Source organism: Neolamprologus multifasciatus, chromosome 9 (assembly GCF_963576455.1).
Source record: "Neolamprologus multifasciatus chromosome 9, fNeoMul1.2, whole genome shotgun sequence".
Lineage (NCBI taxonomy): Eukaryota > Metazoa > Chordata > Actinopteri > Cichliformes > Cichlidae > Neolamprologus > Neolamprologus multifasciatus.
This window is the reverse complement of record NC_140447.1, coordinates 22,610,609-22,626,644: the sequence shown is the minus strand read 5'-3', so window position 1 is coordinate 22,626,644 and position 16,036 is coordinate 22,610,609. Positions and strand designations below refer to the sequence as shown.

Genomic DNA, 16,036 nt, shown 5'->3' with positions numbered 1-16,036 from the left:
CATTTGAGAATTAATGATCAAAAAAATCTCACGATTTCAGTTACTGGATTCACTGATGTACTAGTTGTTTCAGCTTTATTAATGTTCCTTTTTAGACCAGGAGTCGTAAGAGCAATGCGATCTCACATAAAATTAAGATGATGATGGTCCGCATGCAGCCTCAGGCATATCCACAGTTTAGTTATGATTACAGGGCGCAATTAATGATTCCTTTCCTTATTGCTTAATTCTACTGATTATATCAGCAGCAAACTTGAAACAAGGTCAAAGGTCTGGCAGCAATCCCAAAAATAATACTGCCTCTCTTCAAGGAAGTGTTAACCTTCCCTGAAGGACGGTAATAAAAATATTTTCCAACCAGTTTTTGTTTTTAAAATGGAGTTGCATTTCTGATTATCAAATTAGAAGAAAATGCAGAAACTTCTGTAAAATAAGGTAACACAGACTCTTTAATTTAACTATACCCCCACAAAGGCACATTATGAGAAAGGAAAACCCTGTGTGGTGATACAAAACAAAAGATAAGCAGATTAGTGTTTTTGTGGCACAAAAATTGACACACAAGATAAGTAAATGACTCCAACAAACACCTAATAGATAAATTAGTTCATTGTTTTGGTCAAAAGTCCTACAAACGATTTCAGTTGTGTTTCTCAAGTGTTGTTGACATTCCTCTCTGCCCAACCATAAATTCAACATGAAACATCCTTTATGTGCAAAAGAGGGCAGCATCTAAACAACTGGTTTTAAAAAAAAAAAAAAAAGGGGGGGGGGGGGGGGGGGGATTAAAATCCATCCTTATATTCTCCAAAAAAAAAAAAAAAAATTCCTCCACACCATGGCAACGGCAGCCAAACAAAGTGGCTTTCGTTCGCAGAGCTGGGAAGAGTGCTGCGGCTGTGGCCGTGCCAAGTGCTTTCACAAGAGCCCGGTTGTTGGAGAGGCGAACGTTCAGAAACATTCCTCCGCCAGCCGCACTGTGTGCGTGTCATCTGCTGCTCAGATGGACAGACAAGACAAGCTGGCGAGGAGCAGCAAGAGTAACAAGACAGAACTATGCAGTTATTAACCCCTCAACCAGACCCGGATTGTACGGCCCACAGAGGATCCACTGTCCACCCTGTCAACAGTCCCATCAACTGCTCGGACAGGGAGGAACAGCCTTCAGGAACTTGCCGACTAAAGCATTCTGGAAAAGGAATTTGTATAAAGTTATTCTTCGGGTTGTTTTTCTGAACATAGAGTGCACTCACGTCCGCAAGCTTGGAGCCACGACTTTAATTCAAATTAAACCTCAAGCCATCAGCAGCATGTTCTGCTGAAAACAACTTTTGTGTTTCAATCACCAATGATTCATTTACTAAACTGAAAAATCCAAACAATTTCTAAGCTCTTCCTCCTCCACTGTGGATTAAAGATTTTTAAAACCTGCTTATGCTACAGCTTCCAAACCGTTGCATAAATATGAAATAAATCAGATAGCACCAAATCTTCTTTTATGTGTATTATGAGGATTTTGTCTGACATAAACATCCCGAGAGAAAGCCTGTGTTTAAGCTTGTGTTCAGCTCCACTGATTTCCTCAATGACAGACATTTCCTGATAACTAGCGATGCGTTTCGTTTGGCAGGGGTTAAAAAGGCATTTATACCCCAAAAACTTGGCTCGTCTTTTGCTGGCAGCGCAATGACGGGCTCGCCGGTACTTTCCAAAATTCTGATTGGAAGTTCCCCACCTGATGGCGAGTGAAATGGGAGGAGAATATAAACAGAGAAAATAAACAGAGAGTGGGCGTTGGCTCATTGAGGAGCAGGTGAGAGGGATCAAATGGCAGAAACGAGAAACAGGAGCTGAGAGGTGATCATGTGAACAGGTAACCATGTGCAGGAGCCAGGTGGGAACCAGCCTCTGGGAGGGGAGGAGGAAACCTTACTGTGCAGAACAGGAAAAACTTAAAGATGAAAAACCCCTCAGGGTGGTGTTAGAACTTGTTGTTAGAACACTTGTTACCCAGAATTTGATCAATAAGGAGAGCTTAAGTGCCAACACTCCAACGCCCTCCTGTTTTGCCATTACTCCCAGCAAACTCCTGGAATTTGCATTGGTCTCAGTGTTTATTTTGAATAATAAAATAATCGTGCATTTACCTCACATTACCTAAGTTACCAGAGTTCCCAGTGAATCCAGTGTACATACACAGTCCATACCCTCCGTGCAATATTACCCCATCTGTCACTGCAACCACATCAGGATGAATAACTAAATAAAATGTTGTAAACAAAAACAAGAACAAGAACAACAATAAAATCTGCTCTTGAATGCATCTAATTTCAGAACGGCTAATAAATGTCAGACCCGGGTCTGATGTCTTTGACGCTTCCACCATGACTGATCTATTTTCAAATCAAACACTGGAAAACAAGCGGTGTCATGCTGGTCAATGGGTCATCAGGAATTAAAAGTTGTGTACCCACACTGTTGTCTCTTCAGTGCAGCGTGGCAGTCTGTTCAGTCACTTCAGTAGGATTCGCAGGACTGCAAATATGTACGTGACAGTAACTATTTCTGGAGCGAGATGACACACTGGTGACAACGAGACCAGTGTGATGCTTTTCTTTTACGACTTTGCAACCAGAGTGTTTTAATGAGGCTCTGACAAGAGCTGTTTGTACAAGGAAGAGAGCGAAGCTGTGAACAGGAGGATGTTTTACTGCATAGCAGCAGGGAGTGAAGGGGGGCAGACCACAGGCGTCAGCAGAGGGCAGTGTGGCAGTGCGGGGTATCAGAACACTTATAGTAATATGCAGCATATCAGTCAATACAGCCCACTTTCAAGTTTCACTTGTGCCTACAGAAAAACATTCAAACTAGAAACAGTAGCCAAGCCTTTGGCTACTGTTTCTAGTGAAATATGTGAAATATTTGTTTGATCAGGACGTCTCGTTCAGCAGACGAGTCAGTTTTTATTGGAGGCACGATGTCACAAACACAAAACAGAAGGTAACTGAAACAGGAACAGAAGCTACACATGCTGGACTTCATCAGTTATGAAACAAACACATGGATGTGTTTAGGTTTAATTGACTTTTGATCAGCCTTAAAAAAAAAACAAAAAAACTCTTGCCTCCCCCTTCACCTAAAACCTGAAGGCGAGGTTCTTCTCTGTCATGGTTTGTTTTGTTTTTTCCCTTTTGTGGGTTTTATGCTTTGCATTTATATTTTTGCACCAACTTGTCTCGACAGGAAAGCACGTTTGGTCAGCCTCTGTTTTTAAATGTGCTATATAGATAAAAAGTGACCATGCAAGTTAGTTATGAGAATTGACACAGCTGCACAGATGCAGTTGGATTCTGGTAAGATTTCACTAGTGGGAGGACTGGGTCTGTTTAACTTGGGTAAAATGTTTTGTGTGCAGTGTGTACTTATTCAGGAAATTCCTCATTGGTATAGAGTAAAATCAAGCCCGATCACCCTGCCTGCTATAGAGAGCAATGTATCTAACAAAAACAAACACTAAGCTAAAGGCACGCTGCCCTTAAGTGCATGGAAACTCCCAAGATGCTTCGTCCTGTTTAGGCTGCATTGCACTCAGACGAGGGCTATGTGCCTCAGGATGTGTTTGCACGCATGCTTGTTCATCACAGTCATCATTTAGGCATACCAAAGGAGATCCTGCTTTGTAGGTCTTTAACTCAGAGCACTTGATTGTTAGCAGAGTATTATAGTCTTCAACACCGGTGTTGTTCGCACGGACTCTACATGGACGAGTCCCCCAGGATTATTTGGCAACTAATTTTAGCATTTTTAAATTTCACTTCTTTTTAAAGTTTTTAAAAGTTCAGTCCCAGCAAGTCAGTGCCCTGGTGGTCTTCTCTATCATTCAGCTGCTTCAGTGTCTTGTCTCAAACTGCACTCCACCATACTGCACTGCAAATGGCAACGATAGTCATTGTCCTCATCTGGAGGGCCACTCCAGCTACTGTCCAGGACGGTGGAGCTAATTAGTTTGATCCTTTATTTGTTCAGTCACAAAGTACTTGGCAAATAACTTCTTTGCAGGGGAAAAATAATTACATAATTTATTTAAGAAGGAATAGCCCCATTGCCACAGTGCCCTAAATCTGTGGAAACACCTCACACTCCCAAGTTAAAGTCCTCTGCTTAACCCACGCACCACTGCACAGACTCTGTCTACACAGGTATGATGCGATCTGAGGAAACACCTACAATTGGTGAAGTCTCCCATTCCAAGCTATATTTTCTAAATCCTGAGAGTCCAGGAGTCCACTTCACTCTCAGATCACTCCAATTACAACATGCTTAAAGGTTATTATGAATTTCTTTTGTCTAATACTGTCAAAAATGTGTTGCATATTCCAGCTTCAGAACTCCGGCTACAGTAGTAAGACTGTCTGGGCATTAAGGCAGCAGCCATGTGCACTGAAGCAGTCTTAAATCTACATGTATTTCTACATACACTGGAAATACATGTCAACCTCACTTAACTCCAATTCAAATGTGGCTACTTATACCATGAGGACATCTGGGTGGACTGTACGTGCTTTGTATTAGTGACGTTCGACCGTTAGACCAGGCCTGATGTTTACAGAGGCTGCAGTGTTCCAATCAAGTGATTCCAGTTAGCTTTCAGTTTCCCTCCAATCCTGCCATCTGACTAGAGACGGAGCAAGCCGATCTACAAGCACGCACACAAAAACTTAATTCAACCTTCTTCTTCTTCTTCTTCTTTTTTTTTTAAACAAAGGGTATTTGCACCGGATCAGGGAGAAACTTCAATCTAAAAAAAATGTCAGTTTGTTGACTAAAAGCTACTTTTTAAAAACATATTTCAAGAAATTTATTGTAATTCAGACAGAAGAAAAGTTAAGTAACAATCCAAGTCTTCAAAGCTGTGCTGAGGTCATTAAATTGGCTTCCAATTAGTTTTTGACTTAGTTCAAAACTTTAATATCAGTCTTTTAGGCTCTGCGTGGTTGAGGACGTCAATATGTTCTTAAGCTATGAAGCAACTCGACCCATCAGATTATCTGGACCCGGCCACCTGGTTTTAAGCCCCTTTTTAAACTTTTATACTCCAAGTTGGTGGAATGATCTTCTGAATCCTGTTAAACCTATAATATTATGACTATTTAATTCAAAAATAAAAGCATACTTGTTTAGTCTTTCTGTAGCCAAGTTACTGGTCTTAAGTAATCATTTTAATGTTTGCTTTTAATAACTCTCTTACTGAGTCTCTGTTTCTTTAATGGATTTAACTTTTACTTTCATTATTTTTACTACACTATTGTTCCTTTTGTGTTGTTTTTTTCCATCAGTATGAAGCATTTTGCAAAAGTACTATACAGTGTAATGCTAAAGCTTTGCGGCAGCTCATTGTGCTTGATATATGAATAAACCTTTTCTGACTTAGTGCTAACTAAAACAAAAACTATGCAACTGAACCCACTGGATCAGGTCTTAGCTTGCTTAAAAAAAGAACTTAATCAATGGATGCACATATGAAATCAACCCAAGTGTGACAGAAAGAGGGAAATTACATACGGTCATTAAAATTCTCTTTAATGCACAACTGAAATTCCTATCCAAACATTCCTGAGCCCCCTAATCTCATGCCAAATCTGCCCTGTCAGCCTAGTCCTTATGTCCCCACTCTTCCAAACAGCCATTCCCTCTCAACACACAAACATACACACACAATCGGGTGAGGGGCTCAAAGAGAAGGGAGGGGAAAGCCCGTGCTTTTGTGCTTTCCTCAACTCTTTCAGTGTCCGGGGAAATAAAAAGCTGAGAGGATCTGGTTGACTGAGTAACTTGGTCGGTCACCCGAGAGAGGCTCATTACTGGACGCTTGTCTCTACAGACAGCGGTGGCCATTGTTGTGGTATAAACTCAGTCAGTAAATGAGTGGCTACAGACAGAAGGCCGCTCCCTAGCTCTCGTCCTCCTCGTATGTGTAGAGCTATATGAAGCTAAAAGCACCAACACCAGCAGGATTTCAATCTCGGTCATTTCAAGGCCAGTGCTAATGGAGCACATGGAGCAATGTTTGGGCTACTCTGCAGGAGAAGGGGGAGCCGAGGCTTTGGCCAAAACTTCTACACATGAATGATGCCCTAACTGGTCTTTCTTCCCTCCGCCTTCCCACTGTTCCACCTCTCTGGGTTCCCTCCATTTTCCTTGGCAGAGGGACAAAGGCCAAACAGCCAGTCCCACACAGGGCTGTCAGTCACAGTCCAGCTCTAGCTGCTCTCCCCTCTTCCTCCGGCCCAGCCTGGGGATTCCTTCATTGTCCGAGAGGGCACCACAGAGAAGAAGAGGAGGGGGTGAAGACTTTAAAGGAGAAAGTGCTGAAAGATAACAAAAGAAAGGAATGACTAAGAAGGATAGAGAAGGCGTGTGGGGAGAACAGCACAAGGAGAAAAGGAAGATTGTGTGCAAAGTGGAGAGGAGAGAGCCGAGAGAAAGGGAGTGACGGTGGATTATTAATGAAGAATGGAGGGTAAACAATAGAGCCCCACAGTGCTCCGGACAGCCTGCACAACTAAGTGGAACAAAGACTTCAGCTACTGACCAAAAACATAATTCCAACGGACTACAGACACGAATCCTTTATCTCACAAATGAGTAATGGAATTTATTACGCAGTTTAGACTAGTCCACTCCGTTCTAAACACAGTGTGGAGTTTAATGCTCCCAGTGGCCTCACCAGAAAACCCACACACACATCAGCCAACAATACAACCATCCACCTACTCACAACTATAAACTATCATTCCACTTCCTCTGCTCTCACCCGCCATCTCCCACTCTGCGTGTGTCTGCGTGTGTGAGAGACTGAAGCAAAATACACAAACACACCAGCACTACGCTGCAAATTTCATCTATGAATGGTCATGTGCATTTCATTTAAGACGGTACATCTAATTCTATTAACTCTCACAGAATCTGCAGGGAGCACAGAGAAAAGCGGGTGCATGTATACATACCCCTTTGTTTGGCGTAATTTTAAAAACAGTCCGCATATGCGCCTGAGTGTTTGTGCTCCACTTAAGTGGTACTTTGAGCCATGACTACCCTTATCCGGTTCCAGCAGCTCCCCCGGGAGGGCTGAAAAGGCCACACAGAGAGAAGGGCGTGGTGACGGTGGTGTGGCTGACAGCATGACTGCCATCTACAGCGCTCACACCTGTCTAAGTGACTTTGATCAGTGTGGAGCGCAAACGCAACTGAAAGCCAGGGCAAGACATACCTGAGCCTGTCACCACTTACCAGTAGCTCTGAGCTAGTCATAAATAAACAGGTAAAAATTCCTCTCAATAAAAACTGCTTGGTCATAGAGCAAATAATATAGTGACGGTATCTGGGATGTCCTGGATCAAATATACAAATAAGGCCAATAAATATTTTCTTATTCACATCAATGTTCATTCCCTTTTCTGTGCTGGGCCCATTAAAGCTGTTTAAACATTGCTGTAATCTGTATTTCATAATCTCTTATTTGTCTTGCATCTTATTTATGTGCTGTTGATTACTAATATGGAACAAACCTAGATTTACCCCCCCCCCCCCCCCCCGCCCGCCCCCGTTTAATACAAAGGCCTGTAAAGCTGTGTAAAGGTCTCCATAGTCACTGTGGACTACCAACCATGCTGGGTGCTTAAGCCGTTTTCACACATCACCCCCAGATAATGCCATAATAATGAGATTGGGACATGGTTGCTCTTTCAGCAGAAGAAAGTTTGCCTCAGATGTGTTCTCCTTAGTGGAAACGCTCCTTTTGATTTAGAGGAGGGCGCTGCCTGGACTGAACAAGAAATGGCACCCATGGCCTCACCGTGAGTTCACATAACAATCAGCTGTGTTATTATCACATGGGAGCAATCAGACTCTGAACTAACATCCGGCAGGTTAAAGACGTCTGAATTGAGGACGTTTGCTCTCGCATGTGTAGTATCCAAAAGAAAACGATGTTTTCAGTCACAAATGCCAAATATTTATTATGTAATAAGAGCGTGATATGCTTCCAATTAAAAGCAGGCAATTTAAAATCAAACTTTAAAATTATTTAAAATGTCTTTTTAAATAGCTGCTCCTAGTTGTATTCTGTTCCACTTCATTTAAAGCTCAGCGGACACCAGGGAAGGTTTTGGTGATCAGTTTTCTAGGCATTTAATAAGAGAGAAAACAAAAATGGAGCTGCCTAGCCTTAAGATAAAAAAAATACAAGAGAAAGAGAGTCAAAACTGAGCACAATTTAATGGTCAATGTTAAATACTGGCCGTAGAAAAAGGAAGTGTTTCTATTTGAATCCGTTTCCAATTTTGACATGTGCAGACGTCTTTCCTGATGTCACACATCATTACATCAAGCGGCTGTATGTCACAGTTCCCCATTAAAAGTACAAATTTCAACTGCCCTGATTATGACCTGGTTTGTTTACTTCTCATAGCAGAGAGAGTGACACTGCAGCCTCAGGTGACATTTTAACAGATTATCCTGTTTATTAATCCTTTAACAGGTTAAAAGGATGTTAAAAGATTCATTAATTTAAACTAACTACTATTTCTGGTGCCTGCCAACAAGGTCAGGAATACTTTACTTTCTGAATCCTTAAGCTTTCTTTATAAATTCTGCAAGACTCCCAAACTACTAACTCTATGTCCCAAACTAATATCCTGGCATTGATAGTAATTTCTCTCTTCTTCCATCTGTCCTGTAGACACAATGTTTTCTTCAGTGAGGACGAGTCAGTACAGACTCAGTGAGAGATGGACGGATGGGCGCAGCTGCCGGGGTTAGGGCTCGGAGGTAGTGCATGTACACGGTTTATGCAAGTGCGTTTCGTTGCGTGTATACAAGCAAAGTTGTGTATTTATGCTTTCTGAGTCACTGCTTCCTTTGCCTGTACAAACAGGAGGGAGCAGCTCAGGAGGAAAGAGGAACCCTCAACTGAAACAATGATCATGTGGCCCAATGTAAGATCTCAGCCCCTCAGCGTAGTAACTGTGCAGGCTGATGAGGTTTCTGCAAAGCTACTGTGAGTGCAAAGGATTCTCCACAGTTTACATGGTAATAACTAACAGTGACGACAGGAGCTTTCCCCCCTTTGCCTCTGGGGAGAGCGGTTTAGTTGTGCCGAGTTTACACAGGACTTACGTCTGTGAGGATTGGCCTGGAGAGGACCAAATGTTCAGCACTTAGTTTCCTATTAGCCAGCTGTTTCTGCCATCTCATAGCATCAACTGGTAATCTGAGAAATCTCTGTCCCTATGTGTATCTCAACAGCACTCGAACTTGACATTTGCATTGCTGGGGACATGCACAAGTACAGTGTAGTTTGACGTTGCAGGGATAAACTCTTCTCATACTTTAGCTAAAAGTCATTCTCTTATCAGACCTCTGCATGTATGAAAAAGACACACGCACTCAGAGTTTGTTTGGCTATCTTTGTGAGCATATTCAATCGCAATAATGCATTCCTAAGCCTCTTACGCCCAAATTTAACCATTTCAACTAAGTCACAAAGCATATCCTAAATCTTATTCTAACTACAAGCTAAACTATAAAGCAAGGTCTTAAACTTAAATATTAACAATATCGTTATTCTTTGCAAGACAGCATATGGCTTTCAGTGGTCACTGCCAACTCACTTGCCCACAGTTTGAAGTCAAGTCTTTTCTTTTGCAAACCTACAAAGAAAAGATGTTCTTGTAGCTCACATGAAATACTTCCAAGCGGTTACCACTTTGCTATTTTCTGGATCCGTGCTACATAAGCATGGCCTTGAATTGAACATACCAACCAACAGATCAGCAGATTTTTATTTAATCTCTTGTATTTTGTAATGTTTGGTTTCCTGTGACTAGTGGCTTAAAGTCATATTTGTACAGACGAGCATTTCTCAAGGAAGTTGCAACCCACAATGTGCCCATTCTACACAGCATTCACAATCATGCAAACAGACGTTTTATTCAGTGCATCCTCATAGCCTTTTATAGCAACTGTATGACTGCCTGCATGTGATGCAATTTACAGATTCAGAGTCATCTGTAAATTGCAGCTATAAAAAAAAAAATGAAGTCAAAGACTCCAATCTGGTTCACGGGACAACTTTAGAAAATTAAAAAGAATGCATTTTCTTTTCTCATGTAAATTTTGATTTGTGATACTATATTCATTTTATTAAACTAGTTTGACTTTTCAAACTAGTAATTTCCTCAACTCCCAGGATAAATATAGCCTATATCTCATCTTTATCTTGTAACGGCTTCTGTCAACTGATGTAGACACAGAACTAAAGGAGGAACAGGTGGATGTGACATTGTGTGACTAAGAGGCTCCTCCACACGAATACACACAGATGCCTGCACTTCACTCGGACTATATTCTTGTTTTAACTGTAGAGAAACTCATTTAAAAGTAGTTTTATACCATGTTTGTAAGGAATTACAAATAAAGTGAAGAGGTGGGGGGCACTCTAGCACCATTTCATCTTTTTTCCAAAGACACATGTATAATGATGGGAAACAATGTGACATGTGGCTCTCTTGGTCATGATTGCTTGGTGTAGCAAAGCGATTATTTTTAAAAATAGACAAGTAATCCCTCCAGTGTTGCTGTATTGGTGGGCTAATTACCGCTTTGGTTGCTAAAAGTGTCGCAGTGATAGAAAAGCTTCCACCAGCAGCTCTGGAACAACATGTGCACAACTTTATTAAGACAAACACAGAAATAGAAGGAACAAGAGTCCCGGTGCAGATTTGCAACCCAAACTCAAATTCAAAGCAGCAGCCAGCCTGAAAGCTTCAAGTGCTACAGCTTGCTTTCATTAGAGGCTTCATACAGCTCCTCTTCTACCAGACTGAACCAATCAATCATCCCACTAATGCAGAACAGTCAATAACCTTATCGACAACATCCCACTTCTACATTACAGAAAGCAGGAAGCAATACCGCACCTTTAAAGTATAAAGTGCTATGTGCCAGAGGGAATGAGGAAACAGCTCCTCTAATGATGAGACAAAACTAAAGGGTGTGGCTCCGTCAGCACCACGACAGCCTAGAAATGTAAATGACGGCTGGTAGCGCCGGTTCCCGGGGAGGTCAAGGCAAATCACGACAACAGAGTCAAAGCAAAGCTAAGAGGGTTGCTACCATTTTGTATTTTCCAATTTGTTTAATTTGAATTCATGTAGTCATAGTCTTCCTAATTATTATAACATGTCAGGTACAAATTTGTGAAGTTTAGAGATATATTTAAATCAAAACAACTTTTTCTGACATCCCTTCCTCTGTCTAGTCGCAGGCTGTTCTTCATGATGACTGATGAGAGAGCGCTGTCAGATGATGAGAGAAAGTAGGGGTGGGCTATATAAACGATATACGATAGAAACTATATAAATTTGGCCAACGATAGAGATTTTGACTATACCGCTCTATCGTGATAGCGCATGTTTATGATGTCATCAAGCTGCGCCTGTTTTGGTCGAAAGCATCTGCAAATTATGGCGGGCGACAGTCATGGCAAAGAGATGAAGCACTTTTGAAATATGGAGAAAGCCAAAACCTGCGCTTCCTCCACTTCCATAACATTGATTCATTAATGTTGAATTCTCTCGCAGCTGTTCTATTCCCATGTTGTTGCAGTATATTAATAACTAACCTCGTATTGTTGATGAATGATCTCAGTTGTTCTCCTGACTGAAGTTTGGCCCGTGTATAGCATCCTGCTATGCGATTGCATTTGTCCCTGACCACCAGAATCCCTCACGTTAACTTTTATCGAGTGGAAAAAAAGTTGGCGTTCATCCTCCAGCTTCACTGTGCTAATGTTATGCTAACACAGCTGTGTCGCTAGCAATCACGTAGCACAACATTATATACCAGGTAGTCCAACTTCAGTAACCCTGCAAACGTCACTGCTGTTTAGTTTTCTGTCTTCATTTATGTTGGAAGTGGTAGCAGAGCTGTACGTTTTAATTAGTTTCAAAAATCTCTCAGTCAGAACATGGTATGAAATGTTTAGGTGGAAACTAGCGAGCTAACTTCCTGTTAACTTATAACTCCGTTAAATTTAATAAATTCTGTTTTCATGGTTGCATGGATGTTAAACTTAATTGTTACACCCAATAAAGCAGCAACGCTGATGATTTAATTAAAGATGAAAGAATTCAGACCGTTTTTAACTCTCAGTGTTTAGATGCTGCGTTCACTCCCCTCATCACATTTTCAAATCACTCTTGAAAAGGTTCTTTTTTTTTTAACCTCAACAAGACTTTTCTCCAAAGAATATTTGGTGAATTATTGTCAGCATTTTGATCCTCACTTGAAGTAATGGTCTGAGATCCTCCACTATGCTCTCACACTGTAGGAATGAATGAGCAGATCAGTAGAGCCACCACCTCCACTCCCCTTTCCCTGACTTCGTCACATGCTCTCTCATTTTCTCTGTGTTCCCACAAACATGACACAAAAAAACCAGAAGCCCTATTGTTTATAGCCCACAGAGGACGTTTGGGTCTTTCCTGGATGGGCAGGATCCGGTATGCGCTGCCTGTCTGCATGCCAGCTCTCAGCTTGTCTCAGTGAAGCTGTGCTTCAGCGGGGAGCATCAAGACAGCCGGCATCTCCGGTCCTGCACGGTCGAGGTGTTGTGTATACAAGTAATGTTCTGGCTTGTTAGTATACTGTCAATACTTGTCACGAGCTAAACCTCATATCTTAATTGTATCTCAAAAGAAAACTTCCTGTAACTGATTGATTCACAGTGGAAGATCGGTGGAAACAGAAAAAGAAACCTGTTCAGGAAGAAAAGGCCTGACTTATGTAGCGTAACAAGTTACTGGAAAACAGGACAATAAAAAATTCTTCCTCAACACTCAGTAACTACAAGCAGCTCCTTAAGATTACTGCGACTGGGATAACAAAGAGTACTACTCCTTTAAAAACTTAGTGTCAGTGTGCAGGAACAGCTTCGGTACAATTGACTCATTGTGTGTGTCCAGGTTGTGGCCTCCCTGACAGTATCATGTGGCTCGGCGTCTATCGTTTTCCGGTAACAGTCTGGCTAGTCTCCCTCTCTCAACACATCTCTTTCAGGAATGTTCCCTGAGCATTTCAAACAGTGTTAATTTATTGTTCTGTATATCTTGTTGCCCGGCTTTACAAGTTGCTACTGCCATTGCTAGTTGGCATGCAAAAAAAAAAAGAAATAAAAAAATTAGACTATTCGGCTTTTACTAACATGCAACCCCAGTTAGCTGCTGTCTCTGATGCCTGCAACGTACTAGGGCTACAGCCCTGACAGACGGCAGCACCTCTCTCTTTGTGACAGAAAGTTGTGAACAAGTAATTTTGTAAATTGCTTGCAAGTTTCTCACATCAGAGCAGACAGACACATTAACCACTCGACCAGAGCAATGCATAACCACATTCTGCAGTGGCCTGTGTGTTAACCTGATTCTACCACCACTGCTAATTTTAGCCACATATTGCATGCGATATTACGTGTGCAGCGTTACACAGTGCAAAGAGCCACACATTTCAGCTAGCTTTTAAATATACACACATGCAAAACACACAGTACTTGTACTGACAATGTTTAAGCTCATTCACTAGATTGGGATCAATTCTGACCATTTTTGTTTTGGACTAGTTAGCAATTCAGATTTTTAACCCTTAAAAATGCTTCACACTCGGCTGCGAAACGTTCCAGTGCGAGATGGAGGCCCCCACCCGATAATTAGCAATTCAGATTTCTAACCCTTGAAAATGTTCTCTTTATTTTAATTTAGTTGACGAAACAAGTCTTCCATCAAAACAGCCACTACTAGCAAACAATGTGTAAATAAGGCACTAAAAATTATATGTAAACATCCATTTTCAACTGTTCTTCCAGTTGGGATGTTTGATCCTATTCCAGCTGTCATGGAGCAAAAGGTGGGGTACAACCTAGTGAGGTCACCAGTGTATCACAGCACTAACACAGAAAGATGGACAATTCCTCGTGCTCACATTCACACACATTTAAGTATAACCACTTAACCTAACGTGCATCTCTTTAGACTGTGGAAAGAAATTGGAGTACTCACACATGCACAGAGATGCCCTATATGTACACACTAAAAAGAGATCACCTTCATTTCACTTTCATATTTCATCTTTCGGAGAGACAAGCCCCATTTGCCATTAGTCTCCTCGTAGCCATTGCCTTGCCCTTATTTTGAAAGTGCAGTTGCTGCTAACCAGCTAGCCCAGTCCCCACTTGCTCGCTTGCTGGGTTGATAAAGCTGCAGTCCTTGATGTCAGTTTCCACGGCGAGTTTCTCATCTATGGTGTCCAAGTGTCCTATTTTATGTGAGAGTTCACATTTATACTCTTTTTACTCTGTCCTACATATCAAGTCAATCTCCCACATTTTGATTGAGTTTAAAATACAAAAGTTAACATAAGTCTCACAACAACTGTGCCTCAAAAAGATGTGCTTATCTCTAGATTTCTTGTCTACTGAAAGCCAAAGATGATTAGCAGACAGCAAAGTGAAATAAAGTGTACACAGCTTACTTGGTAAGATCATAAAAAAAGGTTTACTTTTAATTTATGTCAATTGTATTTACTTAGTGAGGGAGCCAGGGAAATTGGCTTCATATAAAACACAACAGCTTATATTTATCTTTTACACGAACATCCCTAACCCTCTAATATGAAACCTACATGCAAACCAGTTTTTCCTATCCATCCATCACCATTTTATTGTGCTTATTCAAGGCTGGGTCACGGGGGCAGCAGTTTTTTAACGTACCAAAATTTCAGACAACCTATAAGCATTAGACAAATTTCCCTCAAAGTCCCAAATTTAGTTAGTTAGGATCTTAGCAACCCCTATCTCATCTCATGGTTGTACACTCTCCACTTCTCTGTGCTCCACCTGTCCTGAAAATCAACTTTGAATCAGAACCTGCAGCACCTGGAGAACTAATCCATGTGCCACTGCACTGAGCTCACTGAGGCTGCAGCACAGAACAAGGACCTGCAGTCCATGACAGTGACCGAATGTGACCACAGTTTTCCTCGTGTACAGTCACTTTGCTCTTATTTTAAAAGTTCAGTCGCTACCAGCCAGTGAACTCCAGCCCAGCTTGCTGGCCAGGCATTTTTATCCCTTGTCCACCCATCCCACATCCTGAGACAATGTCACACATTACGGTTCTGTCAGACAACCGCAGGATTAGAGACTCACTGGAGAAGCAGCTGATTTATTGTACAGTTATTCACCGTCACAAAGTACTTGGCTTATAAAATATTTCCAGAGTAGAAACTTATGAAAGGAATTATTCTATAAATGAATACAACAAAACGTCAGCTGCACATACATGCATGCACATGCCCCTCACAGGCCACAAATAGAGTCTAAATCTGTGGGAAACATTGCAGTATCGCTCAGTTTCCTGGAATCAAGTAAAAGGACTTTGAAACCCAGCAGCCAAATTTAATCAGATATCTAAAAAGAAATCTAGTTTGCACAACATCTCCCACCGTTTTCTTACCTATTTACTAACAAACAGGGTTTGGTCTGGCTCGAAATAGGTCTGTGCAGAGTGAGCATGCATGTAACCACAAATACAAAAAGCTTGTGTTCTCTCATTTAAAAGAAGTCTGTCAACACTGATTGTGTAGATATTCAGAAAAGGTACAAAAGTTCAAAAAGTGGTTTACAAGAGCAGCACAAAGTCATCTCTATGTCGTTCGCCCATCTAGCCTTCCACCCCCAGTGGAAAAATAACTGCTCCACTTTAGGTGTTGCTGTAACGTGTCTCTGACTTGCTGCTGTAGCTTCTTCACAGACCCCAAGACCAAATGCGGCTCTGAAACAAGCCCATTTGTTTTCTCTCTCTCTCTCTTCTTCTGTTTGACAGTTTCAGCTCGGGCAAACAGAGGTCAAGGTTTCTCTGGTGAAAGCAGTTTTGGACTAGCGACGGCCTCTGTGTGCACACACAGCTAGAGCAGGTCTGCAGTG

At 41.6% G+C, this 16,036-nt stretch overlaps 1 protein-coding gene across 23 annotated transcripts in view; it reads right to left on the bottom strand.

The window, feature by feature from the left end:
• scrib (scribble planar cell polarity protein) overlaps positions 1-16,036 on the bottom strand; it is a 78,880-nt gene that overhangs the window by 48,403 nt on the left and 14,441 nt on the right. The window lies entirely within an intron of this gene.